The sequence below is a fragment of the Oreochromis aureus genome, linkage group 6, assembly GCF_013358895.1.
Source record: "Oreochromis aureus strain Israel breed Guangdong linkage group 6, ZZ_aureus, whole genome shotgun sequence".
Lineage (NCBI taxonomy): Eukaryota > Metazoa > Chordata > Actinopteri > Cichliformes > Cichlidae > Oreochromis > Oreochromis aureus.
Window position 1 is genome coordinate 17,103,596 of NC_052947.1, and position 14,759 is coordinate 17,118,354.

Here is a 14,759-nt window from a genome sequence, read left to right on the forward strand (position 1 = left end):
TGTCTGCCTTTTTAATACAGCGTAATCATGAATGGCTGCACTTCTTTACGTCCTCCCCCCTCCCTGTCTCCCCCCTTTAGTTTGAGTGTAATGTTTAAAAAGGCAACAGGGCTCTCTCCTTTTGAAACCCAGTACTCTTAAGCACTTATTCTCTTTATTTTGCCCAACTGTAAGCAGCACAGTGACCTTTTTTTTCTTTTTTAATGCTTGACTACCTTTTTGAGCACTTCAGAGTATGCATGACATTGTCCTCTAGTTCTTTAGCACTTAATTGTGTTTCAAACTAACTCCCCCTCGGTTGCATTTAGTTAGCATCACACTGCACTGTCTGCAATCAGTTAGCTTTAAGTTTGGCTGTATTTTATGATTAGAAAAGGCTCAACTATCTTAACTTTTGGCACTCGGTAAAGATTGGTATGTGCTGTACAAAGCTTTTTTTTTATTACTCCATTGTTAAGGCTGTACAGGGTTGTGATGATAACTGGTAAATAGATCATTTGTACTTCTTTTTTTTTTTTTCTTTTTTTTGGTTTTGTATTTGTTTTTCTTTGTTTGGCATTATTTTATGTTCAACTTGCCAGATCTAAATGTAACAGGATTTGAAAGTAAAGCTTACATCAGATATTACGTCGGCTGTCTTGTCTTTTTCTCGCGACATTGTCGGATTTCGACGCTCGCTTAACCACACAAAACATCTTCACAGATGTAGGTTTTGGGGGCTTTTTTTCCCAATCAGAGACGATGACCAAGACTTTTGGCTTATTTCCCCAAGGTTGTCGCCACAGCGGACCAATGTTGCGTGTTTGATTTGGTGACACTAGATGTCCTCCCATTTGTGTGGGCTTGGTACCCAGGACTACAGTTGGATTAACTTGTGACCCAACGTTTTTTAATACGCCACTTTGCATTTAATCATTAGTTATTATTCATCTCTGGCTCTCTTCCACAGTGTCTCTTTCCGTTTCGTCTCCCCGATGGCTCTTCTTCCTGTTAAAAGGGAGTTTTCCCTTCCCACTGTCGCCAAGTGCTTGTAGCGGGGTCATCTCTGTTATTATAAGCTCTTACCTTACAATATAAAACACCTTGAGGTGACTTGTTGTGATTTGGCACTACATAAATAAAATTGACTTAAATGTCTCCAAAAAAAAAATCAAACAAGGGGAACCTTTTGCTTGTGAAGCAGATGTGTTAAACACTACAGTTCAGAGCCATGCCAACAAAGTAGTTTAATTATAAACTGGTTTCAAAATTGTCTAGAAACTGTGGGAAAAAAATTAAATTACAAAGACATTAATACAGGCAGATATAATCCATCTATTTTTTTCCAGTTACCCTATTTAAATTTGCAGGTGGGCTGGAGCCTGTCCAAGCTGTCATGGGCCGAGCATACACCCTGGACAGGTTGCCAATTTATCACAGTGGTAACCAAAAGAAATGAGAGAGCCCGTTCACTCACACATGCATACCTACAGAGCATCCAGAAAGCACTCAGAGCGCTTCACTTGTTCCACAATTTGTCATGTTACAGCCTTATTCCAGAATGGATTAAATTCATTTTACACCTCATCGTTTTCCACACAATAACCCATCATGACAAAATAAAAAGCCTTTGCTTGCAATTCTTGCAAATGTATTAATACAAAACAAAAATGGAACACGTGCATAAATATTCACAGCCTTTGCTCAACGCTTTGTTGAAGTGCCTTTGGCATCAATTACAACCTCAGGTCTTTTTGAGTATGATGCTACAAGCTTGGCAGAACCTCTCAAGCTCCATCAGGTTGGATGGGGACCACTAGTGCACAGCTATTTTCAGATATCTCCAGAGATGTTCAAGTCTGGGCTCTGGCAGGCCACTCAAGGACGTTCACATAGTGGTCCCAAAGCCACTCCTTTGTTATCTTGGCGGTGCACTCAGCATAGTTATCCACTTGGAAGAGGAACCTTCGCGCCAGTCCAAGGTCCAGCGCACTCTGAAGCAAGTTATCATCCCTGTACATTGCTGCATTCATCGTTCCCTCAACCCCTCAGTTTCTGCTGCTGAATAACATCTCAGCATGATGCTGCTACCACCATACTTCACTGTAGGGATGGTATTGGTCAGGTGATGAGTGGTGCCTGGTTTTCTACAGACATGACACTAGGCAAAGACGTCAGTCTTTGTTTCGTCACACCAGAGGATCTAGTTTCTCGTGGTCCAAGTCCTTCAGGTGCCTTTTGGCAAACTCCAGGTAGGCTGTCATGTGCCTTTTAGGTGTCGTTCTTGATATCCTCCCTGAATATGGCCCAAATAAGGTACCCCGATCGGGCAGCCAGCTCTTTCTGTACCCTTCCCTAGATCTGTCCTGTCTCTAAGGTCTACAGACCGTTCCTTGGACTTCATGGCTTGGTTTGTGCTCTGACATGCACTGTAGACTATGGGACCTTTTTATAGCCAGGTGTGCACCTTTCCAAATCATGTCCAATCAACTGAAGCGTATGTTGCCAGATGTTACCAGATGTTGCCCATGTCAGTAATTCTCTGAACCATCACTGATGCTGACGTGTGAACTTTGTTCCCGACCAGCTGGTTTCTCTCCTGTTAGAGCCAGAGGGCACACGGCCCACGGTTTCCAGAGAGACTTGAGGCTCGGAGAAGTGGAGGATCTGGATCTAGTCTGCTTTTTATTTTATGTCTTTGCATGTCAGTGTTTTAGATTGCATTTGTGGATGCAGGGACACACTGTGTTCACTGATAATGGCTTTCTGAAGTGTTCTCAAGCTCACAACAGATACATTTCTGTTTTCAATGCAGCGCCCCCCCCCCGGGCCTGAAGATCTTGGCTATTCAGCACTGCTTTCTATTCTTGTCCCTTTTTTCTTCCAGTTTTCTGAATCATTAAATGACATTATGTACCACAGATGATGAGATCCACAAATTCTTTTCAAATTTTAGGCTGAAAAGTACTTTTTTCGTGTGGTGAACCCCTGCCTGTTTTTATTTGTGAATTACTCGGCCTCTCAGGGATGCTCTTTTGTTGTCCCAACTTTTTTTTTTAAGATGTTATCGAATTCAAAGTGAGAACACATTTTTCAGTGGATGAAATTTCTCCATTTCAACATTTGCTGTTATCTTTGACCATTTTCATTTAAATCGAGGTGTCACATGACTTCCATTCTGCATTGATTTTCATTTTATACAGCAGAAGGTAGTAAGTGAAGTGGACTTGAGATGAGTTTGCTGAATTAAAACATGACAAAGGCAGAATAATTAATAACGGTGCTCACGGTAGAGGTCATTTCAATACATTGTCATGTTCAAGAAACTAGTTTGAGATGATGTGAGCTGTGTGACATGGTGTGTTGTCCTGCTGGAAGCTGCCATCAGAAAATAAGCACACTGTGGTCATAAAAGGATGGAGATGGTCAGCAAAAACATTCAGGAAGGCTGTGCTGTTTAAATGTTGCTCAGTTGGTACTAAGGAGCCTAAAGTGTGCCAAGAAAATGGATTATATTGCCAAAAGTAATCACCCATCTGCCTTCACACACATGAAATTGAGTGACATCCCTAATCAATAGGGTTTAATATGATGTCACCTCACCCTTTGCAGCTATAACAACTTCAAGTCTTCTAGAAGGATGTTCCACAAGGTTTAGGAGTGTGTTTATGGGCATGTTTGACCGTTCTTTCACAATTGCACTAATGTTGGACCTGAAGGCCTGCCTCACAGTCTCAGCTCTTATTCATCCCAAAGATAAGAGGGATTGAGGTCAGGACTCTGTGCAGACCAGTCAAGTTCTTCCACACCAAACTTGCTCATCCATGACTTTATGGACCTTGCTTTGTGCACTGGTGCACTGTCATGTTGGAACAGGAAGGACTTGTCCCCAAACTGCTCCCACAAAGGTTGGAGCATGAAATTATCCAAAATATCTTGGTATGCTGAAGCATGAAGAGCTCCTTTCACTGGAACTAAGGGGCCGAGGCCAGCTCCTGAAAATAATCCCCCCTCCACCAAACTTTCACCCATCAGATGCAGTCAGACAAGTACCGTTCTCCTGGAAACCACCAAACCCAGACTGGCCATTGGATTGCCAGACAGAGAGGCGTGATTTATCACTCCACAGAGCATGTCCAGTGGTGGCGTGCTTTACACCTCTGCATTCGACACTTGGCATTGAGCTTGGTGATGCAAACCTTGGATGCAGTTGTTTGCCCATGGAAACCCATTCCATGCACTGTTTCGACCCTACCATCTGAAAATTGCTGTAGAAATTGAGACTCATCAGATCAGGCAACATATTTCCAAGCTTCTGTTGTCCAGTTTTGGTGAGCTTGTGTGAACTGTCGCCTCAGTTTCCTGTTCTTACCTGACAGGAGTGACACCCGGTGTGGTCTTCTACTGCTGTCGCCCATCTGTTTCCTGTTGTACATTCAGAGATGCTCTTCCGTAAACCTTTGCTGTAATAAATGGTTATTTGAGTTACTTTTCCTTCCCATTAACTCAAAGTAGGCTGATCATTCTTCTGTGACCTCCAGAGAGAACTCCAACTCACTGGTTATTTTCTCTTTCCAACCATACAAATGATTGTGTGGGAAAATCCTAGCTGTTTCTGAAATGCAAGCAACCATGCCCAATTCTCCCAAAGTAATTTAAATCACCTTTCTTCCCCATTCTGATGCTCAGCTCAAACTTCAGCAGGTCATATTGACCATGTCTGCATGCCTAAACACAACGAGCTGCTGCCATGTGTTTGGCTGATTAGAAATGTGCAGTAATAATCATGCGTACCTAATGAAGTGTGTGCGTCAGCTTACAAAGAGTGTGATTCTAAATGTGACCAGGCTGTCATCTTAACAGTTTAGGGTCAAAAAGATGAAAATGAGTGACTGAAAAACTAAATACTTAAATTGAAACATTTACATTTGTAACTGAGCAAACACCATCTGCTAATGAAAGCTGTGTTCTGTGCATGATGGCGAACTCCAGAACAGCCGCTAAATGAAGCATGCAGTGAGATTGTTTTTCTCAGCAACAACAAACCAAGCCCTAATTCCTCCATCGCCATCTTGATTATGAACGCAAACGCTGTGGTGGCTGTTCAATAATGCTGCAACAAATGTAAATAATAAGAAGATAAAATAAGAAGTGAGAAAGATCACAAGTTTGTCTCAGACCCACAGGAGCAGAAATCATGAGCAGCGAGTTAAGGAGAAGCACCGATCATCTTTGAGGGACGTGGCATTCTCGAAATTTATAACAGCGCCATGCCATCATAATAATAAGGAATAGGATCTGTCATGGGGTCTAGCTGGTGTTTTTATTAGACCGATGGGAAGTCTCTGCGCCTCTCCTTTCTGTGTTGTAGTAATGAAAGTTACAGCACGTTCTCTCCCAGCCAAAGGTTGGCCCTGCCTAATGAAAACAGATGAAGCAGAGATAAAGTGTTTGCCGACATTAAGGGACTCATTTATCACCGTTAGCCCCCGAGCTATAGAACACCTTGGTCTGGAGCTCTCCTTTAACAGGCCCTGCCTCACAGCACCCCGGTGGCACACTGCAGCCTTCCAGGCGCATGCACACCTCCATCTTTACCTCTCTTTTCCCCTTCATTCTTTGTGCTTCACACAGATATATATATTTATATATGTTTGTTTGTTTTTTCTACTTCTGTGCAAATACACAGGGTTTAGAGAGGTTTTATAAGCCAAAAGAGAGCGTTTTAGTGAAACCTTTATCAAATCTAAAGGATTTGGGAGTCCTTGTGGGACCTTCATAGCCTCTCCCCTCCCAATGTTGACCCTTTGTGGGTTCAACAGCCATCCGGAGCCGAATCGCCTCTGCTGAGGGGAGGGAGGGGGTCATGTTCTCATCTTAGCTGCTCATCTTGCCTGTGTATTAATGAATCTTTTTCGGCTGTGTTTAAAGCTGCTTAATTAAGTTCAAAGCAGCGCTCGGGGCACTGTGCGCCTGCTCGGCTGACCTCCCTATGAGTGGAAGTGTTGATTAGGAAGTAAAGAGACATGGAGGCACTGCAGGGGATGGCTATTGATTGAAAGGATAGAGAGAGAGGGGAAAAAACTCATTTGGATTGTGGTGATTGGAATATCAGACTGCTATTTTTTTTATATATATATATATAACTCATCTTCTGAATAACAATAACTCCATCCCCTACGCTGACAGTTTGGTGAAAATTGCCAAACTTAAGTGAGGAATTTTCTGCGATAAGACCAAACGCCAGAGTTTTCCCTCATCCCAATAATAGCCCTTCACCCTCAGCCCGAGCTGTCTGCACGGTGTCGACCTCTCGACACCACCTCGTGAAAGTTGGCCGCTGTGGATCGATAGCGTGTTAGCTTTTTTGTTTGTAGGTTCAGGGCTGCCTTGGCTTTATTACAGCTGCCGAGAGTCACGGGGGAGTCGTGCGCGGCTTTGTGAGAAAGGAGCTCCCTCTTGTTTGCCAAAAGTGTAATCCCGCCGTGACCCGCCGCGACCCTGCCCTGAGAGGAAAGCTGCTTAGACAGAAGTGCGTGTCTGTGGGAGCTCCCAGCTGCCTGGCCTCTCTCTCCATCTCCATCTCTCTGTTTTTTCCTCAATACATCCACCTCACTCTCTGTTCCCCCCTTGCTTTATAGCACCGTCTCTCCTTTTTACCCCTCACGCTCATCTCATATATCCTCACCGTTTATTTCATCTCGCAGCAAACTTCATGCATTCCTCACTCCACATCAATACTTCTGAGACTCCCTCCTCCTCCTCCTCACACTCCCCCATCCTTCCACTGTCGAGCTTGTGAAGGAGGCGAGGCTTTGCTAAGTGCAGACAGATCTCAGATTTTTTTCCTTCCAAAGGAGAAAATAAACACACACACAAAGTCTTAGACAGACTTCAGTACAGTGAGGGTGGTGGTGGTGGGGGTCTGCAGAGCGGGACCAGTGGTGCAGGAGGGGAAAAGAGAGAAAAAGGAAAGGGAAAATGACCTCTGGAATCGATTTGGCATGGGTTGAAGCCAAGGCTAAAACTGTGCGCGGCGAGGCTCCGCCGAGGCTGCTTGTAGATTTGTAAATCTATTCATCTCTGACAAAAAATTAGGCACAGAAATGAAGTGGTAAAAATGTGAAGCTCCATGTTGATTCGAGCACTTAACGCCTGCAGAAGTTGTGCAAGTTTGGTTGCCAGCTGCTGGAAGAGCGACTGATTTTATGCAGAAGAGCCAGTCGATGATGTCACATGTTCCAAAAAAAAAAAAAAAAAAGGAAAGAAAAGAAAAAACAAGAAAGAGGGGCAGTCAGCACCTGATGCACGCTTCAGATCATCTTTGCGGGATCGCCTAGAGGGTCACTTCACTGGGACGCTCTTGATTTGGACACGCATGGTGGGGACGTGGATTTATAATGCAGGTTTTGGTGCCCGGCCCAGGGGGCATAGCATCACTGCCTGCCTGCTCCCCCTGCTGCGCCCGCTCCCCCGTCCTCCAGGGTGAGACATCACTCGGCGGGGGTCAGCAGCAATCTGATTCAGGAAGCACTGCAGGGGAGGAGGGGGGTGGCGGGTGGGTTGGAGGAAAACTGGGGAGCGGAGGTAGGTGTGGGCGAGTGGGGGGGGGGGGGGATTACCCACAAGTCTTTGGGCTTGGCATATCCAGACTTAGGGCAGCCTGAATCAGCAGGAGGGGGACAGATCATAACCCCCTGCTGGCTGCTGCCTCAAATATAAAGCTAATGCTTGGCCACTCCAACTGGATGACAAACACATTATAGAAGGGAGGACGAGGGAGGAGGTGGTGGAGGAGGAGGGTGGTGGTGGTGGTAATGGGCAGAGGGAGAGCAGCTCTACTTAAGTATGATCGTGTGTTTGAAATAGATAGGAAACAAGCCAGGCTCTGCTGTTACCATGGCATTCTATGACAGTCACCAGCCATAGGTTACTTAGTTTCTATGGGTAACAGTCTGTGCTGCACTTCACATCCACCGTGACACTGAACCTACAGATATCGCCCACCGAATCTCAGCAGCTCACAAGAAAGAAAGAAAGCCTCCCCTGCATCATTCAGAACATCCACACGCACCCCGGTTGTTTTTGGTTTTTTCCCTCTCTTTACCGTGATGATTTCAATGATTTTGGGGGTGGGGTAGGGGGGTGGGGGTGGTCTGCTGAGATCTGAAGTGAGGAGAGAGCTTAACAGAATAGTCCAAGGTCGAGCCCAAACTAATCAGGCTCCTCATTTCCCTGGATGGAGTAATGAAGTAGAACGCTGACCCCTGGCTGACCCTGGGAATCTGTAGCAGCAAACTGGCCTGGAGACCAATTAGGCAAAAGTAAACGGAAATATTAAAGCACGGCATTCATTTTTTAATAAATATAATCCCAGTCTCTCTCACACACACACACACACAGACACAAAAGCAGCTTCAAAGCTCAAAGAAGGGCTTGATGTCTTACAGACTGTCAGGGAAACTTAAATCTTGCAGGGTAAGAAGCTTCTTTTTCTTTTTTCCCCCTGTGAAGACCAGGGTTGATTACAACCTGGTTAGCTCTCCTAATTATCTCCTGCACTTGAGCTTTTTTAATGATTTCCATGATTCAATTACCCCTAACTGAATTCCTGTCTTCAATCAATTAAAGCCAAAGCTGCGCGCTCATCCATCTTCCAATCAGGACACCGGGAATCCCTCCATCCATTCTCATTTGAGGAGAGAGAGCGGGTCAGACAATTAACAGAGTTTGCATCCATCCATGTCTCTTTCCCCCCACCTCTCTCCTACTTCTAACCACCGCTTTCAGTCGGTTTAAGTGTGGTTCAACTTAAACTATAAATAACTAACTATTAATAGGCACCGGCATGGAGGCTCCTGCCAACAAACAAACGCTGCTCTTGTGAACGTGTTCTGCTGCAAAACCCTGAAGAAATACACCATCGCCTTTCATCCGAGAACCTCTTCGTCCCGCTCCACTCTGCTGGCTGTTGTGTTGCCTAATGTGAAGGTGAGTTGAGCGACAGCGGCCTCCTTCGCCTCTCAGGAACGTTCCTGACCGCACAAAGACGTACTTTTGTGCACCAGCCCACACTTTTTGGCACCATCTGCTGGAACCCTGAGAAACATGGAGAAGAAATCATACTTATTTGTAACAATAACAATAAAAAAGCAGGTGTGGAGGTGGGGGGGAGAATTTCTTCCTGTTCCTTTTTTTGTTTTGTTTTTTGACATCTTAATTGCATAGCTGCTACTTTTTGTCAGAAAACTAAATGTATGTTTGATTGATGAACGCTTGCAGCTGAATTAGAAGTAGAAGTAGAAGAAGAAGAGTCTAAGGAGCTTGGAAAGAAAAGCGTCTGGACTTCTTTGAGTTGCTTGAAAACTCAAAGAAGTCCAGACACTTTTTTTTCCAAGCTCCTTAGACTACGATGACCTGGATGACTGAGAACCTTCACAGACATAGAAGAAGAAGAAGCACAGAAATGGTTGCCAAGGTGCCCAGATAGTCATTTAACCCTCATTGGTTGAGAGGGAAGCCAAGGGCAGCGGCAGCCTTTTCACATGCTGCTCTTTCCATCCCCATTATCTCCTCTGTCTCATCCCTGCGACCGCCGGTATGGTTTCCTTAAAAGGCTTTTGCATTCTTTTAAAATGAAAATACCAAACGGTGCTCTTTCTGAGCAGACGTGCGGGATGGTGCTGCAGATTAGGTTTGATGTTTTATCGTCATGGCGGCTTGCTCTTCAGGAAAAAAGAAAAATCATTTAACAGCAGTGCCAACTGCAGAGAGCAGAGCATTGGGGAGTGTTTTGGTCACGTTTAACATCGGGGAAGATCAAACACAAACGGAGGCCTACTAGACTGCAGCGGCCTTGCGTGGGATTCCCACCATGATGAAGTCTGCGGCAGAACCACGGCCCCAAACTTTGGTCTGATCGTCCCCATCATGATCATGTTACTGGGAGGCTTCGGATGTCTTCATTCAGAGGGCAGCCTCGGGTACATCTTTCCTCAGAGTCTTAGCTTCTTTTTTTTTTTTTTTTTTGTCCTTTTGGATGGCAGCGAGCGCGCATTCCCTGGCACGATTTTCAATAGCGCTCCCCCGGGGTAGCAGGGGAATGGCTATCTCCACAATTACACTGACAGCTCTTTTCTAAAGTGCACTTGATTTATTTGATTTAGCTAAGATTAATGGTCCTCCCACCAAGCAGGCCTGGCTGAGATGCGCAGCACAACACAGACTTCACTGCTGCAGATGCGCAGGTGTATGCCAGCACTGATGTACCGGAGATTTGTATATTTATACACATATGCACGAAAAGTCACAAATCCATGACCACTCTGATCCAATCGATCTGGTTTTTGTTTGAACTACGTTGCATTTGAAAATGATAAGAGTAGAAATCCACTAAAGAGTCCAGAACTGCCAAAATAAATCTAATTATTTAAAAAATTGTTATTTTAATTCATATATAATCATATTTACCTTTCTAGTTTTAAAAATATTGCAAAGAAATAACAAAGCAATTAATGTTGGAGTGATATGCTTTTATGTATTCAAAAGCATATGACTGCAACATATAAATATGTAATATATTGTAAAATATACTTCTATTTAAAAATATTTTGCAATCAATGGGAAGCTGAGTCTTGAAAATCAGAGAAGCTGTCTGACAAAGTGAAGTAGGCTTAAAGATCTCAAACAGCAAAACATGGAGCCACGATTGAAAGAAAGAGATGTGAAGCAAAGTCAGTGACATTTATCAGAGTCTGGAAAGAGTTACAAAGCCATTTCTAAGGCTTTAGGACTGCAGTGAACCACAGTGAGAGCCATCATCCACAAACGGAGAAAACTTGGAGCAGTGGTGAACCTTCCCAGGAGTGACCCGCCTACCAAAATTACTCCAAGAACGCACTGATGATTCATCCAGGAGGTCACAGAGGAATCCAGAACAACATCTGAAGAACCGCAGGCCTCACATGTCTCAGTTAAGGTCAGAGTTCATGATTTAACAATAAGAGAGAGTCTGGACAAAAATGGCCTCCATGAGAGTTCAAGGAGAAAACCACTGCTGACCAAACAAAGGCTCGTCTCACATTTGCATAAAGACTTTTGGGAAAATATTCTGTGGACTGATGAGACAAAGGTTTAACTTTTAGGAAGCTTTACGTCCTGTTACATCTGCATAAAACTAACACAGTATTTCATAAAAAGAACATTATAGCAACAGTCAAACACGGTGGTGTTAGTGTGATGCTCTGGGGCTGTTTTGCTGCCTTAGATTCACTGGTGTAACTGATTGAACCATGAATTCTGCTCTACCAGAAAATCCTAAAGGATGATGTCCGGCCATCGGTTCATGCCCTGAAGCTGGAGTCAGTTATTACACCTCCTTCAGCCAAGGGTGGCACCACCAGTTCTTGGATTTTGAGGGCAATTACTTTTCTACTTAGGGCACAGTAGGTTTGGATAGCTTTCTTTCCCTTAATAATTGAAATCATTATTTAAACTGCATTTTCCATTTTCTTAGCTGATCTTTATCTGAACATTAAAATGTTCTTGATAATCTGAAACATGTGACAATCAAGGGGACAAATACCTTTTTTCTCCAGCATACTGTGTATTTTAAAACTGTAAGCTCTCCTATTGTAGCTGATGTTGGCTGTATCCATAAATTTTTAAGAAACTGCTGCTCGTCTGTAAACCTGCCGGAGACTCCGTGGGCTAAAATACTGTGAATGAATGTGTCAGCAGTATGAGCCATGCTGGCCTTTGAAACACCTGTCACACATTCAGGTGAGATGTTTTTCAGTAAGCTGTTTCTTTGTGTTTTTAACTAGATTTCATTGCTGTACTGGCACGCCAGCGCTGTGACAGAAGTGATTTCATTTTTGTGTGATTTTGTTTGGATTTTTTTTTTTTAAATTTATGGTTTGATCTTATTTTCTGACTCAGAATTTCAAAAACAGACACGTGTTCCAGAGACACCTCCCCCACCACCGTGTGCCAGGAAAAGCTTTGTGTGGCTAGCTGGCTGACAGTTGCCAGGCCAGTGGTCCGGTACAGTCCAGTGCTCCTGGCACTGACGCCTGCCCATCTGCCTGAGTTGACACGTTCGCTCCCACACCACTTGTCCAGGAGGACAAAATGTGCTACGGTGTCCTGGCAAAGCTCCCTGAAATGTCAACCTGGCGTGACAAACCCATACCGTCCCCTTGGCCCTCGTAGGCCTGGTAGTGTTGGTGGGGCGCTGCCCTGGATCAAGCAGGGAGCCAGAAACATGCCAAGGTAACAACAACTGCTGATCGACTGCCGGGGCGCTACCATCTTGTCCAGTGTGGATCGAGTTTGTTCGGGATGGCTGTTCTCATTACGGGGCTTGAACCTTGTAAAACTTGGCGTTTCCTCGGCTGAAAGAGCGCAGCTGGAAGGAAAGGAGGCAAACCATTCCTTTAAAAACCGTTATGAATAAAACCCATTTGTAACTTGGCGTCTCCTTTTTTTTTTTTTACAAGCCAAAAGACAAAGGATGGAGAGGAATAACATGCAGAACATGTTCTCCGTTGTTCAAGCAGATGGTCTTGGAGGTGCTGTGAGGGCCTGATGTTGGCTGACTCTGTCCCGCAGCCCCCTCAGGGCAGCAACTGTGAGTGGTCATTAACACGGGGAGCAGTCCATGCCAGGAGAGAGGGGAGGGCTAGAAGTAGTTAACAACCACTATCCAGTTAAATCCTCTTCCTCCGTGCTAAACATGAGCAACTGCAGCCTTCCTACTGGCTGCCAAGGCTGTAAAAGCAGCACATCATGTAAGACCTTTAGAAAAAAAAAGACATTGTTTGGAAAGCACAAAGGAACAGAGCGGGAAAAGGTGTATTTCTACGGCACTGTGCCTCATCGCTCACTTGTGCTGAATCTAAGGTTACAGCCGGGGCTGTCTGGCAGTTATCCATACACAGTGAATCATGGCGTTCAGTGTGTGCGTGCGTGTGCGTGCTTGTGCGCGCTGAAGCTGTGGACAGGTATGACAGGGCTGACCTCCACGTGTTACCAGAGAGAGTGTGTGGCCCAGTGTTACCTGTCATAACATGGGCTGCCTCGAGCCCCGGAACACCAGCCTGACCAGGCCACTGGGCAGCCAGAAATAATAGAGACTGGCAAGAGGGCAATGAGGGGTCACACAGACGGGGGGGAGGAGGTGGTGGTGGTGGTGGGTGGAGGGGAAGGACAGGGACATATGACAGGAGGACTTGCAGAAGCATGAAGGCAGGAGAGCGAGAGAGAAGGATGGAGTGAAGAAGAATTTACTCCAGCGAGGAGGATTGGTAAGGATAATGATGCAGCGGGGGGTGGGTGGGGGGGAGCAAGCGGGTCAATCAAGTAGCAGAGAGGAGGACAAAAGAGAGGAAGGCGAGGGGAGCGGCTACTGTTCTCGCTCCACACCGCCTCTGTGGAGAGTTAAAAAAAAAAATCACGTGTGAAGGCGGTGAGGGGTGACAGTCGCCCTCTCCCACCCCCCACCCACCCAAACAAGAAAAATAAGCCTCGCATCGCTTCTCATTTGTTTTGGAAGCCAGTTTATCTTCGCGAGTATGATATTCTCGAGGTGCAGCCACTCGCCTGCAGAGATGGAACAGCTGAATTCACTTAGGCAGGCTTTGGCCAGCAATTAAAGTGCCGGATTAAGAGTGATTGCATTTTGTGTCCTGAGGAGGCGCTGCCTGCCATCTTGAGAGGTCTCATTAACATGGCTGCCGTAGGCTGTGCTGAGCACTGCCACAGGCAGTTAAAAAATAATGGAGACATTATCAACCTTAATGTCTTGTACCTGGAGTGGAGAAGATTTTATAATCACTATTGTGATGGGCCACAGGCTGCCAGTTGTGCAAAAGGGAAAGGTTGGATGAAGATAACCCTTTTTTCTGACCAGACCCCTGTGTGGGTTTTTTGATCAGCCACTACACATGGGGAGCCTGAGCAGCTGGATTTCATTAATTGAGTGCTGGCAGCGTTCTGCTCTGGCGGCAGGGGTGAGTCACACTGGTGGGATTGGTCTCTCTCTCCCTGATATCATCTTCCAACCATAACTACAAATAATTATTCACTCAAATCCATTACCGGAGGTCAATCAAGTTCCCCAATCAGTTCTAAAGTCCAATTACTGGCGCCAAGGCTCTATTCGCGCCTTCCTGCAGATGAAGGCCTTAGCCCACAGGCTGCCCAGTAAATTACACATAGCAAACAGAGGAGCGTGCGCGTGTGGGAGAGCGAGCCTCCTCAGGTGCGTAATAAAGCAGAGGTACACAGTGGTCTCTCCCTGGGGCATTCTGACCGTGCCAGCCGGCAGACTTCACCAGGTTAAATAGAATTAGCCCGTGCAATGAGATGCACTTTGAATACCAAACCACCACGTCTCATCACTCCACAGGCTGGAGAGCACGCAAGCACGCCCAGTGCAGCCCAGCATTAACATCCATCTCAGCAGTTGATATAATAAGACGTGTCGCCATGAGGGTCTTCTTATGAAGAGGCTGCACAGTGACCCACCGGAGCAGCATAATGAGTGGGGTGCTACATCTGCAAGCAAAGGGGGGGAGGGATGGGGCTCCTCGCATCGTTTTTGTGGCTGTCTCGAAAGTCGAGTCCCGAGCCTGGAGGAAATGCTTCTCTCTCTCACACACACACAGTCACACACACGCTCATCTGTCACTACAGAGGGACAGCAGTGCAGCCAGGCGAGTCAGAGCGGCCGGGTTGGCAACGAGGCAGTCAGCTCGAGTGTGTGCGACAGGGGATGG

General features: G+C 45.6%; 1 long non-coding RNA gene across 1 annotated transcript; it reads left to right on the plus strand.

Annotated features, from left to right (window-relative positions):
- The first annotated feature begins 11,334 nt into the window (after positions 1–11,334).
- LOC120440561 lies at positions 11,335–12,354 on the plus strand. Its single transcript, XR_005613336.1, has 3 exons — positions 11,335–11,423; positions 11,648–11,760; positions 11,920–12,354. It is a non-coding gene; the product is annotated as an uncharacterized LOC120440561 (long non-coding RNA).
- Positions 12,355–14,759: the final 2,405 nt, after the last annotated feature.